General features: G+C 54.6%; 1 protein-coding gene across 7 annotated transcripts in view; it reads right to left on the reverse strand.

Moving 5' to 3' along the window:
* ZNF384 (zinc finger protein 384) overlaps nt 1-18265 on the reverse strand; it is a 68759-nt gene extending 50494 nt beyond the window's left edge. For all 7 annotated transcript variants that reach the window (XM_040361177.1, XM_040361176.1, XM_040361180.1 and 4 more), the window contains exons 1-2: nt 18157-18265; nt 461-553 (exon numbers count right to left, since the gene is read on the reverse strand). The gene's annotated coding sequence lies outside the window, so the exon portion shown is untranslated. The remainder of the gene's footprint in view (nt 1-460; nt 554-18156) is intronic.
* Nucleotides 18266-18823: the final 558 nt, after the last annotated feature.

An 18823-nucleotide genomic window follows, 5' to 3' on the forward strand; every position in this document is an offset into this window, starting at 1 on the left:
GTCTCTCTCTCTCCCCCCGTCTCTCTCTCTCTCCCCCCGTCTCTCTCTCTCCTTTAATGAGTTAAAAGGAAAACCAAAAACACAATATACAACCCAATTTTTTTGTTTTGTAAAACATGCGATGTCATGCCGAGTAAAATCGATGCTCAACAATTTAAAACTGCCTTTATTAAAAGAAGGACAGCACTACAAGTCACAGCAAAAAAATAAAAATAAAACCTGGCTACTGACGCGTTTCGCACTGGGACTAGTGCTTAGTCATAAAATTGCACACACGCTCGCGGAATTGCGCCAAACTATGGTACATAAAAATCTCCGTAGGCGAGGAGATTTAATATAAAAATACAGAAAAAATAAGAAATATCTTAGTACGTCTGCTACAGCACCGCTAATACCTTCTACCCCGCCCACCAGAGATATTGTCACAAAGCTTTATAGAAAAGCGGCAGATGACACTCACCCCCTCCCCACTTCCTTGCTGGGAAGTCTCCGCAGCGCAGGCACAGCAGCGATCTTTGGGTTCAGATCATGAAGGAGGATTCAGTTCAGCAATCTGTAAAAAAAAGCACAATAAAAACGGTCATTTTATATCTACAGGTTGTGGGAGTATCGAAGGCCAATCACTGAGCACCACCGGTAAGCCGATAGTAAAAGTTGTACATATAATAAGTAGAACTTCCTCCAGTATTTACAATTAAAGCGGAGGTTCACACAAAAAACAAGTATATAACATTACATTCAGTATACTGCAAAACATGTACAGTATGCCTTTTTTTGGGGGGGGGGGGGTGTACATACAGCAGGGCTCGACAAATCACGGTCGCCAGGGCGACTAGAAATCGGGTCCTGGCGACTTGGCTTGGAAGGGGGGGCCATCTGGTGGTGAGCCGTTGGTATTACAAGTTATTACCACCAGATGTGTAAGCTGGCGCCATCTGGTGGTGGCCGTTGGTATTACAAGTTAAGCATTACAAGTTAAACAGCAATTCTAATGTCATTTTTTACTATTTTCACTGCCATCTTCTTCCCTCTAATTAGCACCCCGAAACATTATATATATTTTTTATCCTAACACCCTAGAGAATAAAATGGCGATCGTTGCAATACTTTCTGTCACTCCGTATTTGCGCAGCAGTCTTACAAGCGCACTTTTTTGGGGGAAAAATTACATTTTTTTTTAATAAAAAATAAGACAACAGTAAAGTTATCCCCATTTTTTTTTAATATTATGAAAGATGAAGTTACGCCGAGTAAATTGATACCCAACATGTCACGCTTCAAAGTTGCGCCCGCTCGTGGAATGCCGACAAACTTTTACCCTTTAAAATCTTCATAGGCGACGTTTAAAAAAAATCTACAGGTTGGATGTTTTGAGTTACAGAGGAGGTCTAGGGCTAGAATTATTGCTCTCGCTCTACCAATCGCAGCGATACCTCACCGTTTACATATGCGGGCGCTGGTCACGTATGCGTTCGCTTCTGCGCGCAAACTCGTCGGGACGGGGCGTGTTTTCTGGCTCCTAACTTTTTTAGCTGGCTCCGAGATCCCAAGCAAATTTGTCAACCCCTGATGTACAGTATGCCGTTTTTTTTTTGGGGGGGGGGGTGTACATACAGTATTATCAGTATTTTCCTCCCGGCTTCCGGGTACTCACTCCCACGGGACTGGGCGTTCCTGTGCAGTGCCGCGATGTCATCTGGGACTTCGCCCACATGATTGACGTGCCCGAGAAGTCAGCTCTACACGGCTCCTAGCCAGTGCGCAGGCGCCGTATAGACCCGACTCCCAGTTCGGCTATTTTCGGAAAGTCATGACGCACCTTATCCGCCGGGGGGAGTTTTTCTCAGGCACGTCAATCATGTGGGCGAAGTCCCAGATGACATCGCGGCACTGCACAGGAACGCCCAGTCCCGTGGGAGTGAGTACCCGGAAGCCGGGAGGAAAATACTCATAATACTGTATGTACACCCCCCCCAAAAAAAAAAAATGGCATACTGTACATGTTTGAGGGATACTGAATGTAATGTTATATACTTGTTTTTTGGGTGAACCCCCGCTTTAAATAACAGGCAGATATAGAAAAAAAATAAAAATAAAAAATAATCATTAAAAAAATGTAAGAAGTATACGAAAAACTTGTGGTTTTATTTTTGGATAGAGTAAAAGGAGGGTTATAACTCCCGTCAGATTATTTTTTTCCGCCATCTGTGTCCCCCATTGGGGAGATTTTTCTTCACTTCCTGTCCCATAGCCAAACAGGAAGTGAGAGGAAATCCCTGCAAATTAACCACTTGACAACTGGGCACTCAAACCCCCTTAATAACCAGACCAATTTTCAGCTTTCGGTGCTCTCACATTTTGAATGACAATTACTCAGTCATACTCTGTACCCAAATGACATTTTGTCCTTTTTTTCACACAAATAGAGATTTCTTTTGGTGGTATTTAATCACAGTTGGGTTTTTTATTTTTTGCGCTATAAGAGAAAAAATACTGAAAATTCTGTAAAAAAAAAAATATTTTTTTCGTTGTTTCTGTTATAACATTTTGCAAAATTAGTATTTTTTCTTCATAAATTTTGGCCAAAATGTATTCTGCTACATATCTTTGGTAAAAATAAGTACTAATCGGTGAATATTATTTGGTCTTTGTGAAAGTTAGAGAGTCCACGAGCTATGGTGTCAATATCTGAAAATTGATCACACGGCCGATCTCATTTCCTGAGACCCTAACATGCCAGAAAAGTACAAATACCCCCCAAATGACCCCTTTTTGGAAAGAAGACATTCCAAGGTATTTAGAACGAGGCATTGTGAGTTTTTTGAAGTTGTCATTTTTTCCCACAATTCTTTGCAAAATCAAGATTTTTTTTTTTTTACACAATTGTCATATTAGCAGGTTATTTCTCACACACAGCATATGCATTCCACAAATTACACCCCAAAACACATTCTGCTATTCCTCCCGAGTATGGCGATACCACATGTGTGAGACTTTTACACAGCGTGGCCACATACAGAGGCCCAACATGCAGGGAGCACCTTCACATGTGTGAGACTTTTACACAGCGTGGCCACATACAGAGGCCCAACATGCAGGGAGCACCTTCACATGTGTGAGACTTTTACACAGCGTGGCCACATACAGAGGCCCAACATGCAGGGAGAACCTTCACATGTGTGAGACTTTTACACAGCGTGGCCACATAGAGAGGCCCAACATGCAGGGAGCACCTTCACATGTGTGAGACTTTTACACAGCGTGGCCACATACAGAGGCCCAACATGCAGGGAGCACCTTCACATGTGTGAGACTTTTACACGGCGTGGCCACATACAGAGGCCCAACATGCAGGGAGCACCTTCACATGTGCGAGACTTTTACACAGCGTGGCCACATACAGAGGCCCAACATGCAGGGAGCACCTTCACATGTGTGAGACTTTTACACAGCGTGGCCACATACAGAGGCCCAACATGCAGGGAGCACCTTCAGGCATTCAGGAGCACCCAGGCCAATTCTGAAATTTCTCTCCTATATTTAAAAATCATTATTTAGTTAAGCAACCGCCCTGTAGCCGTACTTTGTCTATGGGGCGGTTGTTAAGTGGTTAAAGCGGGTTGTAAACCCTTGTGGTTTGCATTCTATGCATTAAGGTGAAAAAACATCTGAGGATTAGCAGCCCCCCAGCACCCCCCCCCCCCCGTTTACTTACCTGACCCCTCAAAAGTCCCGAGCCGTGAACGCACTTGCTTTTCGGCTCATTCATTGGTTGATTGAAAGCATGTCAATCACATCCAATGACGCGGCGCGCCGGGGGGGGGGGGGGGGGGGGGCGGTGCCTAGTGATAGAGTGAGCGGCTATGGCCGCCGGCTGTATCACAGGAGCGCGCACGCAAGGACTCATCACCATGCAAGCTCGCTTGCATGAAGGTAATGAGTTCTTGTGAGGGGGGAGCCGAGACAGCCGCCTAGGGACCCCAGAAGACCAGGCTTGGGGCCACTGCGCAATACTAGCCACACAGTGGAGGAAAGTGTAACATGTTTGTTATTTAAAAAAATAAAACATTTCCTTTACATACCCTTTAAAGCGAAGCTCCACCCTAAAGTGAAACTTCCGCCCATCGGAACCTACCCCCCTCTGGTGTCACATTTGACACCTTTCAGGGGGAGGGGGGTGCAGATATTTGTCTAAGACAGGTATTTGCACCCACTTCCAGCCACACATGCCCCCCCCCCATACACGTCACACTGCGATACTCCTCATGTTCTGACACCTTCCAATCACAACCAGCAATCTGATCTCCCAGATCTCTTCTATTGATGCCAACATACATCAATGAGCCTCGGTCACCTATGACCCTGTCAGCGATTGGCCGGTTCTTCCTTGGAGCGCACCAGGTCAGTCCTGACCAACCACAGACCAGGAACATCCCACAAGAGCTGCGGTTCTGGAGTCGCTCTCACCACTACAAAGTCCTTCAAAACCTTTAACTTGCCCATTTCTGCTGCTTTACAAAGACCAAAACTTCAGGGACAACATGTTCACTTGCTGCCCAATACATCCCACCCACTTCCAGATGTCATTGGAATCAGATAATGTTGTGATGGCCGATGGGTGGAAATACCCCGGAAGGTAATAGAAGACATAAATCTCACAACAGTCTGCTTGTTCCATCACCTTCTTCCCTTGTCATTGGTCCAGCCGTGGGCCCGGGACTAAACAGACCAATCAGCCGCCACCGCCGCTCCTCACACCAGGAAAAGTCATAAATCAAACGTATTTTCATTCACAGCGATCGCCATTCAGACCGACGTGAAGAATGTTCAGCGCAGAATTTCCCAGGTTCCGGGAGGAACAGCAGACGTCTGTCTGGAGGAAAGTCATCGCTGTAATGTGTTCCATATGAGGAGGAGAAACCAAAACAAAGGCAACCCGTGTGCCTCTCTAATACCCACATACCGGGTGAGACCGCAACGCCACACACTGCAACCACCCCATGCACACCGCAACACGCGCACACGGCAACCGGCCAAAGTGTGCATATACACACTGCAACACGCGCACACGGCAACCGCAAAACGCGCACACTGCAACCGCCCAAAGCGTGCATATACACACCGCAACCGCCCAAAGCGTGCATATACACACTGCAACCGCCCAAAGCGTGCATATACACAATGCAACCGCCCAAAGCGCACACTGCAACCGCCCAAAGCGTGCATATACACAATGCAACCGCCCCACGTGCACACTGCAACCGCCCAAAGCGTGCATATACACACTGCAACCGCCCCACGCACACACTGCAACCGCCCAAAGCGTGCATATACACACTGCAACCGCCCCACGTGCACACTGCAACCGCCCAAAGCGTGCATATACACACTGCAACCGCCCAAAGCGTGCATATACACAATGCAACCGCCCAAAGCGCACACTGCAACCGCCCAAAGCGTGCATATACACAATGCAACCTCCCAAAGCGTGCATATACACAATGCAACCGCCCAAAGCGTGCATATACACACTGCAACCGTCCCACGCGCACACTGCAACTGCCCAAAGCGTGTATATACACACTGCAACCGCAGTGGGGCTGTGCTGTTAATCAATGTGCCGATTATCAGCACAGACCCCCCCCTCCACCCCGACAGGGAGAGCTGCTGATCGGCTCTCCCTGTCAGCGCGAACCAAGGAATGCTGTTTACCTGCTGCAAGCGATGATCAGCTGTGATTGGTCACAGCTGATCACGTGGTAAGTAACCTCTGTCAGAGGCTCCTCATCATGATGGGAGATGCGGCATATCAGACTGACACGCAGCGATTGTGCCCCCCGGCATGTTATCCCGCTGGATGTCACATGACGCCCAGTCAGGATAACAGAACCACTTCCCGGCCGTCAATCTGTTATAAGCCGGGCGGGAAGCGGTTAAATCTGTATTATTTGCTAGAAAGTTCCTCAGAACCCCCAAACATTATATATATTTTTAGCAGAGACCCTAAGGAATAAATTGGCGATCGTTGCAATTTTTTATGTCACACGGTATTTGCGCAGCGGTTTTGCACATGCAATAAAAATAAAAAAAATGTATTTACACTTTAACTACTTCCCACCCGCCATATAGTAAAATGATGGTGGATCGGTGCAGCTCTTGTTCTGGTACGACGTCATACGCCGTGATCGCGCAGCCGTGGGAGTGGGGGCGCCGTGTTCCTGGGACACGGCACAACCCCAATCTTGGCCAAGAGCCGCTCATCAGTGACATGTACCCGTCAGTGCCTGCATATCAGGAAGCACCCATCAGTGTCGGCCCATCCGTGACAACATGCACCCATCAGTGCCGCAGATTAGTGAATCCTCATCAGTGAGGAAGAATAAAAATGACTTACAGTATTCACAACATTTTCTGCCAGAGACTAAGAAAACCCCCCCCCCCCCATAAAATTTGGGGTCTTTTTTTTTTTATTTAGCAAAAAAAAAAAAACAGAGGTGATTAAATACCAACAAAATAAAAGTTCTATTTGTGTGACAAAAATGATACAAATGTGTACAGTGTTACATGACTGAGTAATTGTCATTCAAAACGTGAGAGTGCTGAAAGCTGAGAATTGGCCTGGGCAAGAAGGGGGTGACAGTAAAAAAAAACACCACAAAATATAAATATACACCCCATTATTTGTAAAATATAAAAGATGATGTTATGCGGAGTGAATAGATATCCAGCAGCAGTATGAAGGAAAAAATCCTCGAGCCTTTAGAACCATTTTAATTTGCAACACCTCTGAAAAGCAATATGTGTTCTGGCACCCAGCTAGGGCCCCCTCTCACGCCTGCCACCCAGCTAGGGCCCCCCTCTCACGCCTGCCACCCAGCTAGGGCCCCCTCTCACGCCCGGCACCCAGCTAGGGCCCCCTCTCAGGCCTGGCACCCAGCTAGGGCCCCCTCTCACGCCTGCCACCCAGCTAGGGCCCCCCTCTCACGCCTGCCACCCAGCTGGGGCCCCCCTCTCACGCCTGCCACCCAGCTAGGGCCCCCCTCTCACGCCTGCCACCCAGCTAGGGCCCCCCTCTCACGCCTGCCACCCAGCTAGGGCCCCCCTCTCACGCCTGCCACCCAGCTAGGGCCCCCCTCTCACGCCTGCCACCCAGCTAGGGCCCCCACTCACGCCTGCCACCCAGCTAGGGCCCCCACTCACGCCTGCCACCCAGCTAGGGTCCCCTCTCACGCCCGGCACCCAGCTAGGGCCCCCTCTCACGCCCGGCACCCAGCTAGGGCCCCCTCTCACGCCCGGCACCCAGCTAGGGCCCCCTCTCACGCCCGGCACCCAGCTAGGGCCCCCTCTCACGCCCGGCACCCAGCTAGGGCCCCCTCTCACGCCCGGCACCCAGCTAGGGCCCCCCTCTCACGCCTGCCACCCAGCTAGGGCCCCCCTCTCACGCCTGCCACCCAGCTAGGGCCCCCCTCTCACGCCTGCCACCCAGCTAGGGCCCCCCTCTCACGCCTGCCACCCAGCTAGGGCCCCCCTCTCACGCCTGCCACCCAGCTAGGGCCCCCCTCTCACGCCTGCCACCCAGCTAGGGCCCCCACTCACGCCTGCCACCCAGCTAGGGCCCCCTCTCACGCCCGGCACCCAGCTAGGGCCCCCTCTCACGCCCGGCACCCAGCTAGGGCCCCCTCTCACGCCCGGCACCCAGCTAGGGCCCCCACTCACGCCCGGCACCCAGCTAGGGCCCCCACTCACGCCCGGCACCCAGCTAGGGCCCCCACTCACGCCCGGCACCCAGCTAGGGCCCCCTCTCACGCCTGGCACCCAGCTAGGGCCCCCACTCACGCCTGCCACCCAGCTAGGGCCCCCTCTCACGCCTGCCACCCAGCTAGGGCCCCCACTCACGCCTGCCACCCAGCTAGGGTCCCCTCTCACGCCCGGCACCCAGCTAGGGCCCCCTCTCACGCCCGGCACCCAGCTAGGGCCCCCTCTCACGCCTGCCACCCAGCTAGGGCCCCCTCTCACACAGGCTGTCAGTTTTTCAGGCGGACCTGATCGGACCATGCAGTCTACATCTATGGAGCAGTCACATGTCCGCTGACACCCGCTGTCATCCAATCCGATCCTGTCCACCAAAAACAGACGGATGGTGGTCCTATTTTCCATCTGTCTGGTGGACCAGATGAAAAAAAACAGACCAGGCCCCCCATTTTTATCCGATTTCCCGAGAGAGGAGAGCAGACTGTGTCTGTGTCCGCTCTGCACAGTGGACCCGTCACCCGCCTACTCATTGGGAATCAGCGGGAACGATCCACCAATGAACAAGCGGATTCTGTAAAGCTGAGGCGCCCGTGTGAAAGGGACCATAACATTGTGAAAAATTGACTCCACATTTCTGTTGTGTGCCACATGGAGAAGAGGAAGAGCAGCAAAGAATTGTCTGAGGAAGAATGGACAATCCCGCAGTTACAAGTCCATCTCCAGAGATCTTCCGGTGCCCACCAGGACGTTTCCAGACCGTGTCTCCAGATATCTCCCTGTGCCCACCATTGTCAGAATGTTTCCAGCCCGTGTCTCCAGAGATCTCCCGGTGCCCACTGTGCCCAACATTGTCAGGACGTTTCCAGCCCGTCTCCAGAGATCTGCCGGTGCCCACTGTGCCCAACATTGTCAGGACGTTTCCAGCCCGTCTCCAGAGATCTGCCGGTGCCCACTGTGCCCAACATTGTCAGAATGTTTCCAGCCCGTGTCTCCAGATATCTCCCGGTGCCCACCATTGTCAGGACGTTTCCAGCCCGTGTCTCCAGAGATCTCCCGGTGCCCACTGTGCCCACCATTGTCAGGATGTTTCCAGCCCGTATCTCCAGAGATCTCCCGGTGCCCACCATTGTCAGGACATTTCCAGACCGTGTCTCCAGAGATCTCCCGGTGCCCACTGTGCCCACCATTGTCAGAATGTTTTCAGCCCGTGTCTCCAGAGTTCTCCCGGTGTCCACTGTGCCCATCATTGTCAGGACGTTTCCAGCCCGTGTCTCCAGAGATCTCCTGGTGCCCACCATTGTCAGGACGTTTCCAGCCCGTCACCAGAGATCTGCCGGTGTCCACTGTGCCCACCATTGTCAGGACGTTTCCAGCCCGTATCTCCAGAGATCTCCCAGTGCCCACTATTTTCAGGACGTTTCCAGCCCGTCTCCAGAGATCTGCCGGTGTCCACTGTGCCCACCATTGTCAGGACGTTTCCAGCCTGTGTCTCCAGAGATCTCCCGGTGCCCACTGTGCCCAACATTGTCAGGAAGTTTCCAGCCCGTATCTCCAGAGATCTCCCAGTGCCCACTATTTTCAGGACGTTTCCAGCCCGTCTCCAGAGATCTGCCGGTGTCCACTGTGCCCACCATTGTCAGGACGTTTCCAGCCTGTGTCTCCAGAGATCTCCCGGTGCCCACTGTGCCCACTATTGTCAGGACATTTCCAGCCCGTCTCCAGAGATCTCCCGGTGCCCACCATTGTCAGGACGTTTCCAGCCTGTGTCTCCAGAGATCTCCCGGTGCCCACTGTGCCCAACATTGTCAGGACGTTTCCAGCCCATATCTCCAGAGATCTCCCGGTGTCCACTGTGCCCAACATTGTCAGGATGTTTCTAGAGATCTCCCTGTGTCCACTGTGCCCACCATTGTCAGGACGTTTCCAGCCCGTATCTACAGAGATCTCCCGGTGCCCACCATTGTCAGGACGTTTCCAGCCCGTGTCTCCAGAGATCTGCCGGTGTCCACTGTGCCCACCATTGTCAGGATGTTAGCAGCCCATATCTCCAGAGATCTCCCGATGCCCACCATTGTCAGGACGTTTCCAGCCCGTATCTCCAGAGATCCCCCAGTGCCCACTATTGTCAGGACATTTCCAGCCCGTCTCCAGAGATCTCCCGGTGCCCACTGTGCCCACCATTGTCAGGACGTTTCCAGACCGTGTCTCCAGAGATCTCCCGGTGCCCACTGTGCCCAACATTGTCAGGACGTTTTCAGCCTGTGTCTCCAGAGATCCTCCGGTGTCCACTGTGCCCATCATTGTCAGGACGTTTCCAGCCTGTGTCTCCAGAGTTCTCCCGGTGTCCACTGTGCCCACCATTGTCAGGACGTTTCCAGCCCGTCACCAGAGATCTGCCGGTGCCCACTGTGCCCAACATTGTCAGAATGTTTCCAGCCCGTGTCTCCAGATATCTCCCTGTGCCCACCATTGTCAGAATGTTTCCAGCCCGTGTCTCCAGAGATCTCCCGGTGCCCACTGTGCCCAACATTGTCAGAATGTTTCCAGCCTGTGTCTCCAGAGTTCTCCCGGTGTCCACTGTGCCCACCATTGTCAGGACGTTTCCAGCCCGTGTCTCCAGAGATCTCCCGGTGCCCACTGTGCCCACCATTGTCAGGACGTTTCCAGCCTGTGTCTCTAGAGATCCTCCGGTGTCCACTGTGCCCACCATTGTCAGGATGTTTCCAGCCCGTGTCTCCAGAGATCTCCCGGTGCCCACTGTGCCCACCATTGTCAGGATGTTTCTAGAGATTTGCTGGTGTCCACTGTGCCCACCATTGTCAGGACGTTTCCAGCCCGTCTCCAGAGATCTCCCGGTGCCCACCATTGTCAGGAAGTTTCCAGCCTGTGTCTCCAGAGATCTCCTGGTGCCCACCATTGTCAGGACGTTTCCAGCCTGTGTCTCCAGAGATCTTCCGGTGCCCACTGTGCCCACCATTGTCAGGACGTTTCCAGCCTGTGTCTGTCTGACACACCGCAACACCGTATCGGCTTCTCCTCACTATAGTCTGACAGACACAAGTAGAGAGGAGCCTATCGGTGGCTCTACTGACGGGGGGGGGGGGGGTTGCGCTGAATATCAGCACAGGGCCCCCCCCCCCCACCGAGGATGCCCACCACTGATGACCACCAGGGATGTCAATCAGTTCCCATATATGATGTCAATCAGTGCCTATCAGTAATGCCTACCAGTGACTCCTTATCAGTGACAGCTGTCAGTGTCCATCAGTGCAGCCCATAAGTATCCATCAGTGCCGCCTTTCAGTGCCAACACATCGGTGCCCATTAGTGCCGTCTTATCAGTGCCCTTCAGTGCAGCATCATCAGCGAAGGAAAAAAAACGTACTTATTTACAAAATGTTATAAACAGAAACAAAGAAAAACTTTAAAAAAAAAATGTTTCATGGGAATGTATCCGAGACACCAAGACAAAAACACGGGAATGTATCTGGGACACCAAGACAAAAACACGGGAATGTATCAGAGACACCAAGACAAAAACACGGGAATGTATCCGAGACACCAAGACAAAAACACGGGAATGTATCCGAGACACCAAGACAAAAACACGGGAATGTATCCGAGAGACCAAGACAAAAACACGGGAATGTATCCGAGACGCCAAGACAAAAACACGGGAACGTATCCGAGACGCCAAGACAAAAACACGGGAATGTATCCGAGACACCAAGACAAAAACACGGGACTGTATCCGAGACACCAAGACAAAAACACGGGAATGTATCCGAGACACCAAGACAAAAACACGGGAATGTATCCGAGACGCCAAGACAAAAACACGGGACTGTATCCGAGACGCCAAGACAAAAACACGGGAATGTATCCGAGACACCAAGACAAAAACACGGGAATGTATCCGAGACGCCAAGACAAAAACACGGGAATGTATCCGAGACGCCAAGACAAAAACACGGGAATGTATCCGGGACGCCAAGACAAAAACACGGGAATGTATCCGAGACGCCAAGACAAAAACACGGGAATGTATCCGAGACGCCAAGACAAAAACACGGGAATGTATCCGAGACACCAAGACAAAAACACGGGAACGTATCCGAGACACCAAGACAAAAACACGGGAATGTATCCGAGACACCGAGACAAAAACACGGGAATGTATCCGAGACGCCGAGACAAAAACACGGGAATGTATCCGAGACGCCGAGACAAAAACACGGGAATGTATCCGAGACGCCAAGACAAAAACACGGGAATGTATCCGAGACACCAAGACAAAAACACGGGAATGTATCCGAGACACCAAGACAAAAACACGGGAATGTATCCGAGACACCGAGACAAAAACACGGGAATGCATCCGAGACACCGAGACAAAAACACGGGAATGTATCCGAGACACCGAGACAAAAAAATGGGAATGTATCCGAGACAAAAACACGGGAATGTATCCGAGACAAAAACACGGGAATGTATCCGAGACAAAAACACGGGAATGTATCCAAGACAAAAACACGGGAATGTATCCGAGACACCGAGACAAAAACACGGGAATGTATCCGAGACACAGGAAAATAGGGAAAGGCCGTCGTCACCAGGACAGGGAAATAGGGAAAGGCCGTCGTCACCAGGACAGGGAAATAGGGAAAGGCCGTCGTCACCAGGACAGGAAAATAGGGAAAGGCCGTCGTCACCAGGACAGGAAAATAGGGAAAGGCCGTCGTCACCAGGACAGGAAAATAGGGAAAGGCCGTCGTCACCAGGACAGGAAAATAGGGAAAGGCCGTCGTCACCAGGACAGGAAAATAGGGAAAGGCCGTCGTCACCAGGACAGGAAAATAGGAAAAGGCCGTCGTCACCAGGACAGGAAAATAGGGAAAGGCCGTCGTCACCAGGACAGGAAAATAGGAAAAGGCCGTCGTCACCAGGACAGGAAAATCGGGAAAGGCCGTCGTCACCAGGACAGGAAAATAGGGAAAGGCCGTCGTCACCAGGACAGGGAAATAGGAAAAGGCCGTCGTCACCAGGACAGGAAAATAGGGAAAGGCCGTCGTCACCAGGACAGGGAAAGGACGTCGTCACCAGGACAGGGAAATAGGGAAAGGCCGTCGTCACCAGGACAGGGAAATAGGAAAAGGCCGTCGTCACCAGGACAGGAAAATAGGGAAAGGCCGTCGTCACCAGGACAGGAAAATCGGGAAAGGACGTCGTCACCAGGACAGGAAACGCTGGAGGTTGTTGCCACGAGTATAACAGCAGAAAAGGGGACCGGGACCAGCTGCAGCCCTGGATTAGCAGTCCCCTGCACTCAGTGTCAGGGAAGGAACCGGATGGGAGACTTACGTGTACCTCTAGGGCAGGGTTATGCAATTAGCAGACCTCCAGCTGTTGCAAAACTACAAGTCCCATGAGGCATAGCAAGACTGACAGCCACAAGCATGACACCCAGAGGCATGATGGGACTTGTAGTTTTGCAACAGCTGGAGGTCCGCTAAGCATAAAGTGGTAACAGGATTACCAAGTGAAAAAAACAAATGCAGTCACCACAACTAAGAAAACAAACACAGCCAGGCACAGACAGGCTGCACTGACATACAACACTGACATTTGTGTTCTGATACAATGTGACAATATGACTCGAATATATTTAAACTTCTTTACAGAATTCTTGTTTCTGTATATAAATTACATGACCCCCCCCCCCCCTGAGCTCACCCCCCCCCTCCGCTCCCTCATTGCACTTGTGGCTTCTTATGCAAGAATGACATCCAAGGAGGCCTTAGGGTACCCCACAGTGCATGGGGGGGGGGGTCGGCTAGAACCAGAAGAGACGGTCAGCCCCCGATGAAGCAAATAAAGAAGACGGTGGTGAATGGCGGCAGGACAATGCTGGACCTTCTGTGACAATCAGTGGTGGTGCGGCCATAGCGGGCGCGGGAGCGCCACCCCCTCTCTCCTGCACCGTAATTCAACAATACATAGATCCATGTATCTGTACTATACTGTTGTCAGCGGCACGGGAAGTGAGGGGCACTGTTGTCGCCGGCACGGGAAGCGAGGGGCACTGTTGTCGCCGGCACGGGAAGCGAGGGGCACTGTTGTCGCCGGCACGGGAAGCGAGGGGCACTGTTGTCGCCGGCACGGGAAGCGAGGGGCACTGTTGTCGCCGGCACGGGAAGCGAGGGGCACTGTTGTCGCCGGCACGGGAAGCGAGGGGCACTGTTGTCGCCGGCACGGGAAGCGAGGGGCACTGTTGTCGCCGGCACGGGAAGCGCGGGGCACTGTTGTCGCCGGCACGGGAAGCGAGGGGCACTGTTGTCGCCGGCACGGGAAGCGAGGGGCACTGTTGTCGCCGGCACGGGAAGCGAGGGGCACTGTTGTCAGCGGCACGGGAAGCGAGGGGCACTGTTGTCAGCGGCACGGGAAGCGAGGGGCACTGTTGTCAGCGGCACGGGAAGCGAGGGGCACTGTTGTCAGCGGCACGGGAAGCGAGGGGCACTGTTGTCAGCGGCACGGGAAGCGAGGGGCACTGTTGTCAGCGGCACGGGAAGCGAGGGGCACTGTTGTCAGCGGCACGGGAAGCGAGGGGCACTGTTGTCAGCGGCACGGGAAGCGAGGGGCACTGTTGTCAGCGGCACGGGAAGCGAGGGGCACTGTTGTCAGCGGCACGGGAAGCGAGGGGCACTGTTGTCAGCGGCACGGGAAGCGAGGGGCACTGTTGTCAGCGGCACGGGAAGCGAGGGGCACTGTTGTCAGCGGCACGGGAAGCGAGGGGCACTGTTGTCAGCGGCACGGGAAGCGAGGGGCACTGTTGTCAGCGGCACGGGAAGCGAGGGGCACTGTTGTCAGCGGCACGGGAAGCGAGGGGCACTGTTGTCAGCGGCACGGGAAGCGAGGGGCACTGTTGTCAGCGGCACGGGAAGCGAGGGGCACTGTTGTCAGCGGCACGGGAAGCGAGGGGCACTGTTGTCAGCGGCACGGGAAGCGAGGGGCACTGTTGTCAGCGGCACGGGAAGCGAGGGGCACTGTTGTCAGCGGCACGGGAAGCGAGGGGCACTGTTGTCAGCGGCACGGGAAGCGAGGGGCACTGTTGTCAGCGGCACGGGAAGCGAGGGGCACTGTTGTCAGCGGCACGGGAAGCGAGGGGCACTGTTGTCAGCGGCACGGGAAGCGAGGGGCACTGTTGTCAGCGGCACGGGAAGCGAGGGGCACTGTTGTCAGCGGCACGGGAAGTGAGGGGCACTGTTGTCAGCGGCACGGGAAGTGAGGGGCACTGTTGTCAGCGGCACGGGAAGTGAGGGGCACTGTTGTCAGCGGCACGGGAAGTGAGGGGCACTGTTGTCAGCGGCACGGGAAGTGAGGGGCACTGTTGTCAGCGGCACGGGAAGTGAGGGGCACTGTTGTCAGCGGCACGGGAAGTGAGGGGCACTGTTGTCAGCGGCACGGGAAGTGAGGGGCACTGTTGTCAGCGGCACGGGAAGTGAGGGGCACTGTTGTCAGCGGCACGGGAAGTGAGGGGCACTGTTGTCAGCGGCACGGGAAGTGAGGGGCACTGTTGTCAGCGGCACGGGAAGTGAGGGGCACTGTTGTCAGCGGCACGGGAAGTGAGGGGCACTGTTGTCAGCGGCACGGGAAGTGAGGGGCACTGTTGTCAGCGGCACGGGAAGTGAGGGGCACTGTTGTCAGCGGCACGGGAAGCGAGGGGCACTGTTGTCAGCGGCACGGGAAGCGAGGGGCACTGTTGTCAGCGGCACGGGAAGCGAGGGGCACTGTTGTCAGCGGCACGGGAAGCGAGGGATACTGTTGTCAGCGGCACGGGAAGTGAGGGGCACTGTTGTCAGCGGCACGGGAAGTGAGGGGCACTGTTGTCAGCGGCACGGGAAGTGAGGGGCACTGTTGTCAGCGGCACGGGAAGTGAGGGGCACTGTTGTCAGCGGCACGGGAAGTGAGGGGCACTGTTGTCAGCGGCACGGGAAGTGAGGGGCACTGTTGTCAGCGGCACGGGAAGTGAGGGGCACTGTTGTCAGCGGCACGGGAAGTGAGGGGCACTGTTGTCAGCGGCACGGGAAGTGAGGGGCACTGTTGTCAGCGGCACGGGAAGTGAGGGGCACTGTTGTCAGCGGCACGGGAAGTGAGGGGCACTGTTGTCAGCGGCACGGGAAGTGAGGGGCACTGTTGTCAGCGGCACGGGAAGTGAGGGGCACTGTTGTCAGCGGCACGGGAAGTGAGGGGCACTGTTGTCAGCGGCACGGGAAGTGAGGGGCACTGTTGTCAGCGGCACGGGAAGTGAGGGGCACTGTTGTCAGCGGCACGGGAAGTGAGGGGCACTGTTGTCAGCGGCACGGGAAGTGAGGGGCACTGTTGTCAGCGGCAGGGGAAGTGAGGGGCACTGTTGTCAGCGGCACGGGAAGCGAGGGATACTGTTGTCAGCGGCACGGGAAGTGAGGGGCACTGTTGTCAGCGGCACGGGAAGTGAGGGGCACTGTTGTCAGCGGCACGGGAAGTGAGGGGCACTGTTGTCAGCGGCACGGGAAGTGAGGGGCACTGTTGTCAGCGGCACGGGAAGTGAGGGGCACTGTTGTCAGCGGCACGGGAAGTGAGGGGCACTGTTGTCAGCGGCACGGGAAGTGAGGGGCACTGTTGTCAGCGGCACGGGAAGTGAGGGGCACTGTTGTCAGCGGCACGGGAAGTGAGGGGCACTGTTGTCAGCGGCACGGGAAGTGAGGGGCACTGTTGTCAGCGGCACGGGAAGTGAGGGGCACTGTTGTCAGCGGCACGGGAAGTGAGGGGCACTGTTGTCAGCGGCACGGGAAGTGAGGGGCACTGTTGTCAGCGGCACGGGAAGTGAGGGGCACTGTTGTCAGCGGCACGGGAAGTGAGGGGCACTGTTGTCAGCGGCACGGGAAGTGAGGGGCACTGTTGTCAGCGGCACGGGAAGTGAGGGGCACTGTTGTCAGCGGCACGGGAAGTGAGGGGCACTGTTGTCAGCGGCACGGGAAGTGAGGGGCACTGTTGTCAGCGGCACGGGAAGTGAGGGGCACTGTTGTCAGCGGCACGGGAAGTGAGGGGCACTGTTGTCAGCGGCACGGGAAGTGAGGGGCACTGTTGTCAGCGGCACGGGAAGTGAGGGGCACTGTTGTCAGCGGCACGGGAAGTGAGGGGCACTGTTGTCAGCGGCACGGGAAGTGAGGGGCACTGTTGTCAGCGGCACGGGAAGTGAGGGGCACTGTTGTCAGCGGCACGGGAAGTGAGGGGCACTGTTGTCAGCGGCACGGGAAGTGAGGGGCACTGTTGTCAGCGGCACGGGAAGTGAGGGGCACTGTTGTCAGCGGCACGGGAAGTGAGGGGCACTGTTGTCACCGGCACGGGAAGCGAGGGGCACTGTTGTCACCGGTACGGGAAGCGAGGGGCACTGTTGTCACCGGTACGGGAAGCGAGGGGCACTGTTGTCACCGGTACGGGAAGCGAGGGGCACTGTTGTCACCGGTACGGGAAGTGAGGGGCACTGTTGTCAGCGGTACGGGAAGTGAGGGATACTAGTACAGGAAGTGTACCTCCTCATCATATTGGCCTATATTGTTGTCACCCTTACAGGAAGTGAGGGGCACTGTTGTCACCAGTACAGGAAGTGAGGGGCACTGTTGTCACCAGTACAGGAAGTGAGGGATACTGTTGTCACCGGTACGGGAAGTGAGGGGCACTGTTCTCACCAGTACGGGAAGTGAGGGATACTGCTGTTGTCACCGGTACGGGAAGTATCATTGGCATAAGTACAGGAAGTGAGGGAGGCCGGGGTCACTAGTACAGGAATTAAAGGATTCAGTTGTCACCAGTACAGGAAGTGAGGGATACCAGTAGAGGAAGTGAAGGAAGCCAGGGTCACCAGTACAGGAAGCGAGGGAGGCCGGGGGTCATCAGTACAGGAAATAAGGTATACCGTTGTCACCAGTACAGGAAATAAGGGATACCGTTGTCACCAGTACAGGAAGTGAGGGATACCAGTACAGGAAGTGTACCTCCTCATCATACCGGCCTATATTGTTGTCACCCTTACAGGAAGTGAGAGGTCTGGTTTGCCATCACTTCCTGTCCTGATAGCCACAATAATGGAAATATGGAACAGCCTGCAGGAAGTAGAAGTCGTGGACAATGAAGACAATGGTGGCTCAGAACTGTGATCCCAATGTAAACCATCCCCTGCCCCATTGTACGGAGGGGGGATGGGGGGACACACAGGGTAGGATGAGGGCCCCTTGGAGGACCCCCAGGGGGGGCAGAGCCGGGCACAATACATACACAAGGCCTCCTCAGAGGGGCCCGGACTCCGGCTAGAGGGGGATACACTGCCCCGTGACGTCACACCGGCCTATATACACACACACTTACCTCACACGTTATCACCTCGCTCCCTCTCAGCCTCCGGGTTCCCCCAGCTCTTTGCACCGCTTCCGCTTCCGGTCCCCCCGGGGAAGCGCGTGAACCGGCCTGCGCGTGACACCCCCTCCCCTCCGCTTCCTGCCGCGTGTATGCGCAAGCTCAGGCTCCCGCCGCCGCCGCCATCTTGACTAAGGGCATCAATTGCGGGGTTTCCCAGCCGAACAGCCAAGCGGAAAGACCCCACGAGGATGAAGCGGCGTCAGGAAAAGATAAATTTGTTTGGACGAATTTTTGGCCGCGCTTCGGTGACCGATGGCTCGGCATAGATAGAACGGCTGCCCACATCCAAAATGTCCGCCCGCTTCCCCCAGACGGTGACGTCACCGGAGCGACGTCCGATGTCTGAGGAATCCGCAGCCCCGAGTTTGGCCACGCCCCCTGCCTGCTGGACGAGGGCGGGTGTTTTTTTTTTTTTTTTTCGGGGCCGCCATTTTTTTGCAGCAAATTATCTTTATTGACAAATTGTTTATTGTACAGTGCTGCAAACTCCCGGGATGTGAGGAGAGATGAATGGCTGCGGAGCTGTGAGGCGAGGCTGCGGCCTGGTCCATCCTCAATCCCTCCCACAGTGTACACAAAGCACCATCACCCCAAGAGAACCTGTCACCATTCCCAT

Source organism: Rana temporaria, chromosome 8, assembly GCF_905171775.1.
Source record: "Rana temporaria chromosome 8, aRanTem1.1, whole genome shotgun sequence".
In the NCBI taxonomy this organism is placed as follows: Eukaryota; Metazoa; Chordata; class Amphibia; order Anura; family Ranidae; genus Rana; species Rana temporaria.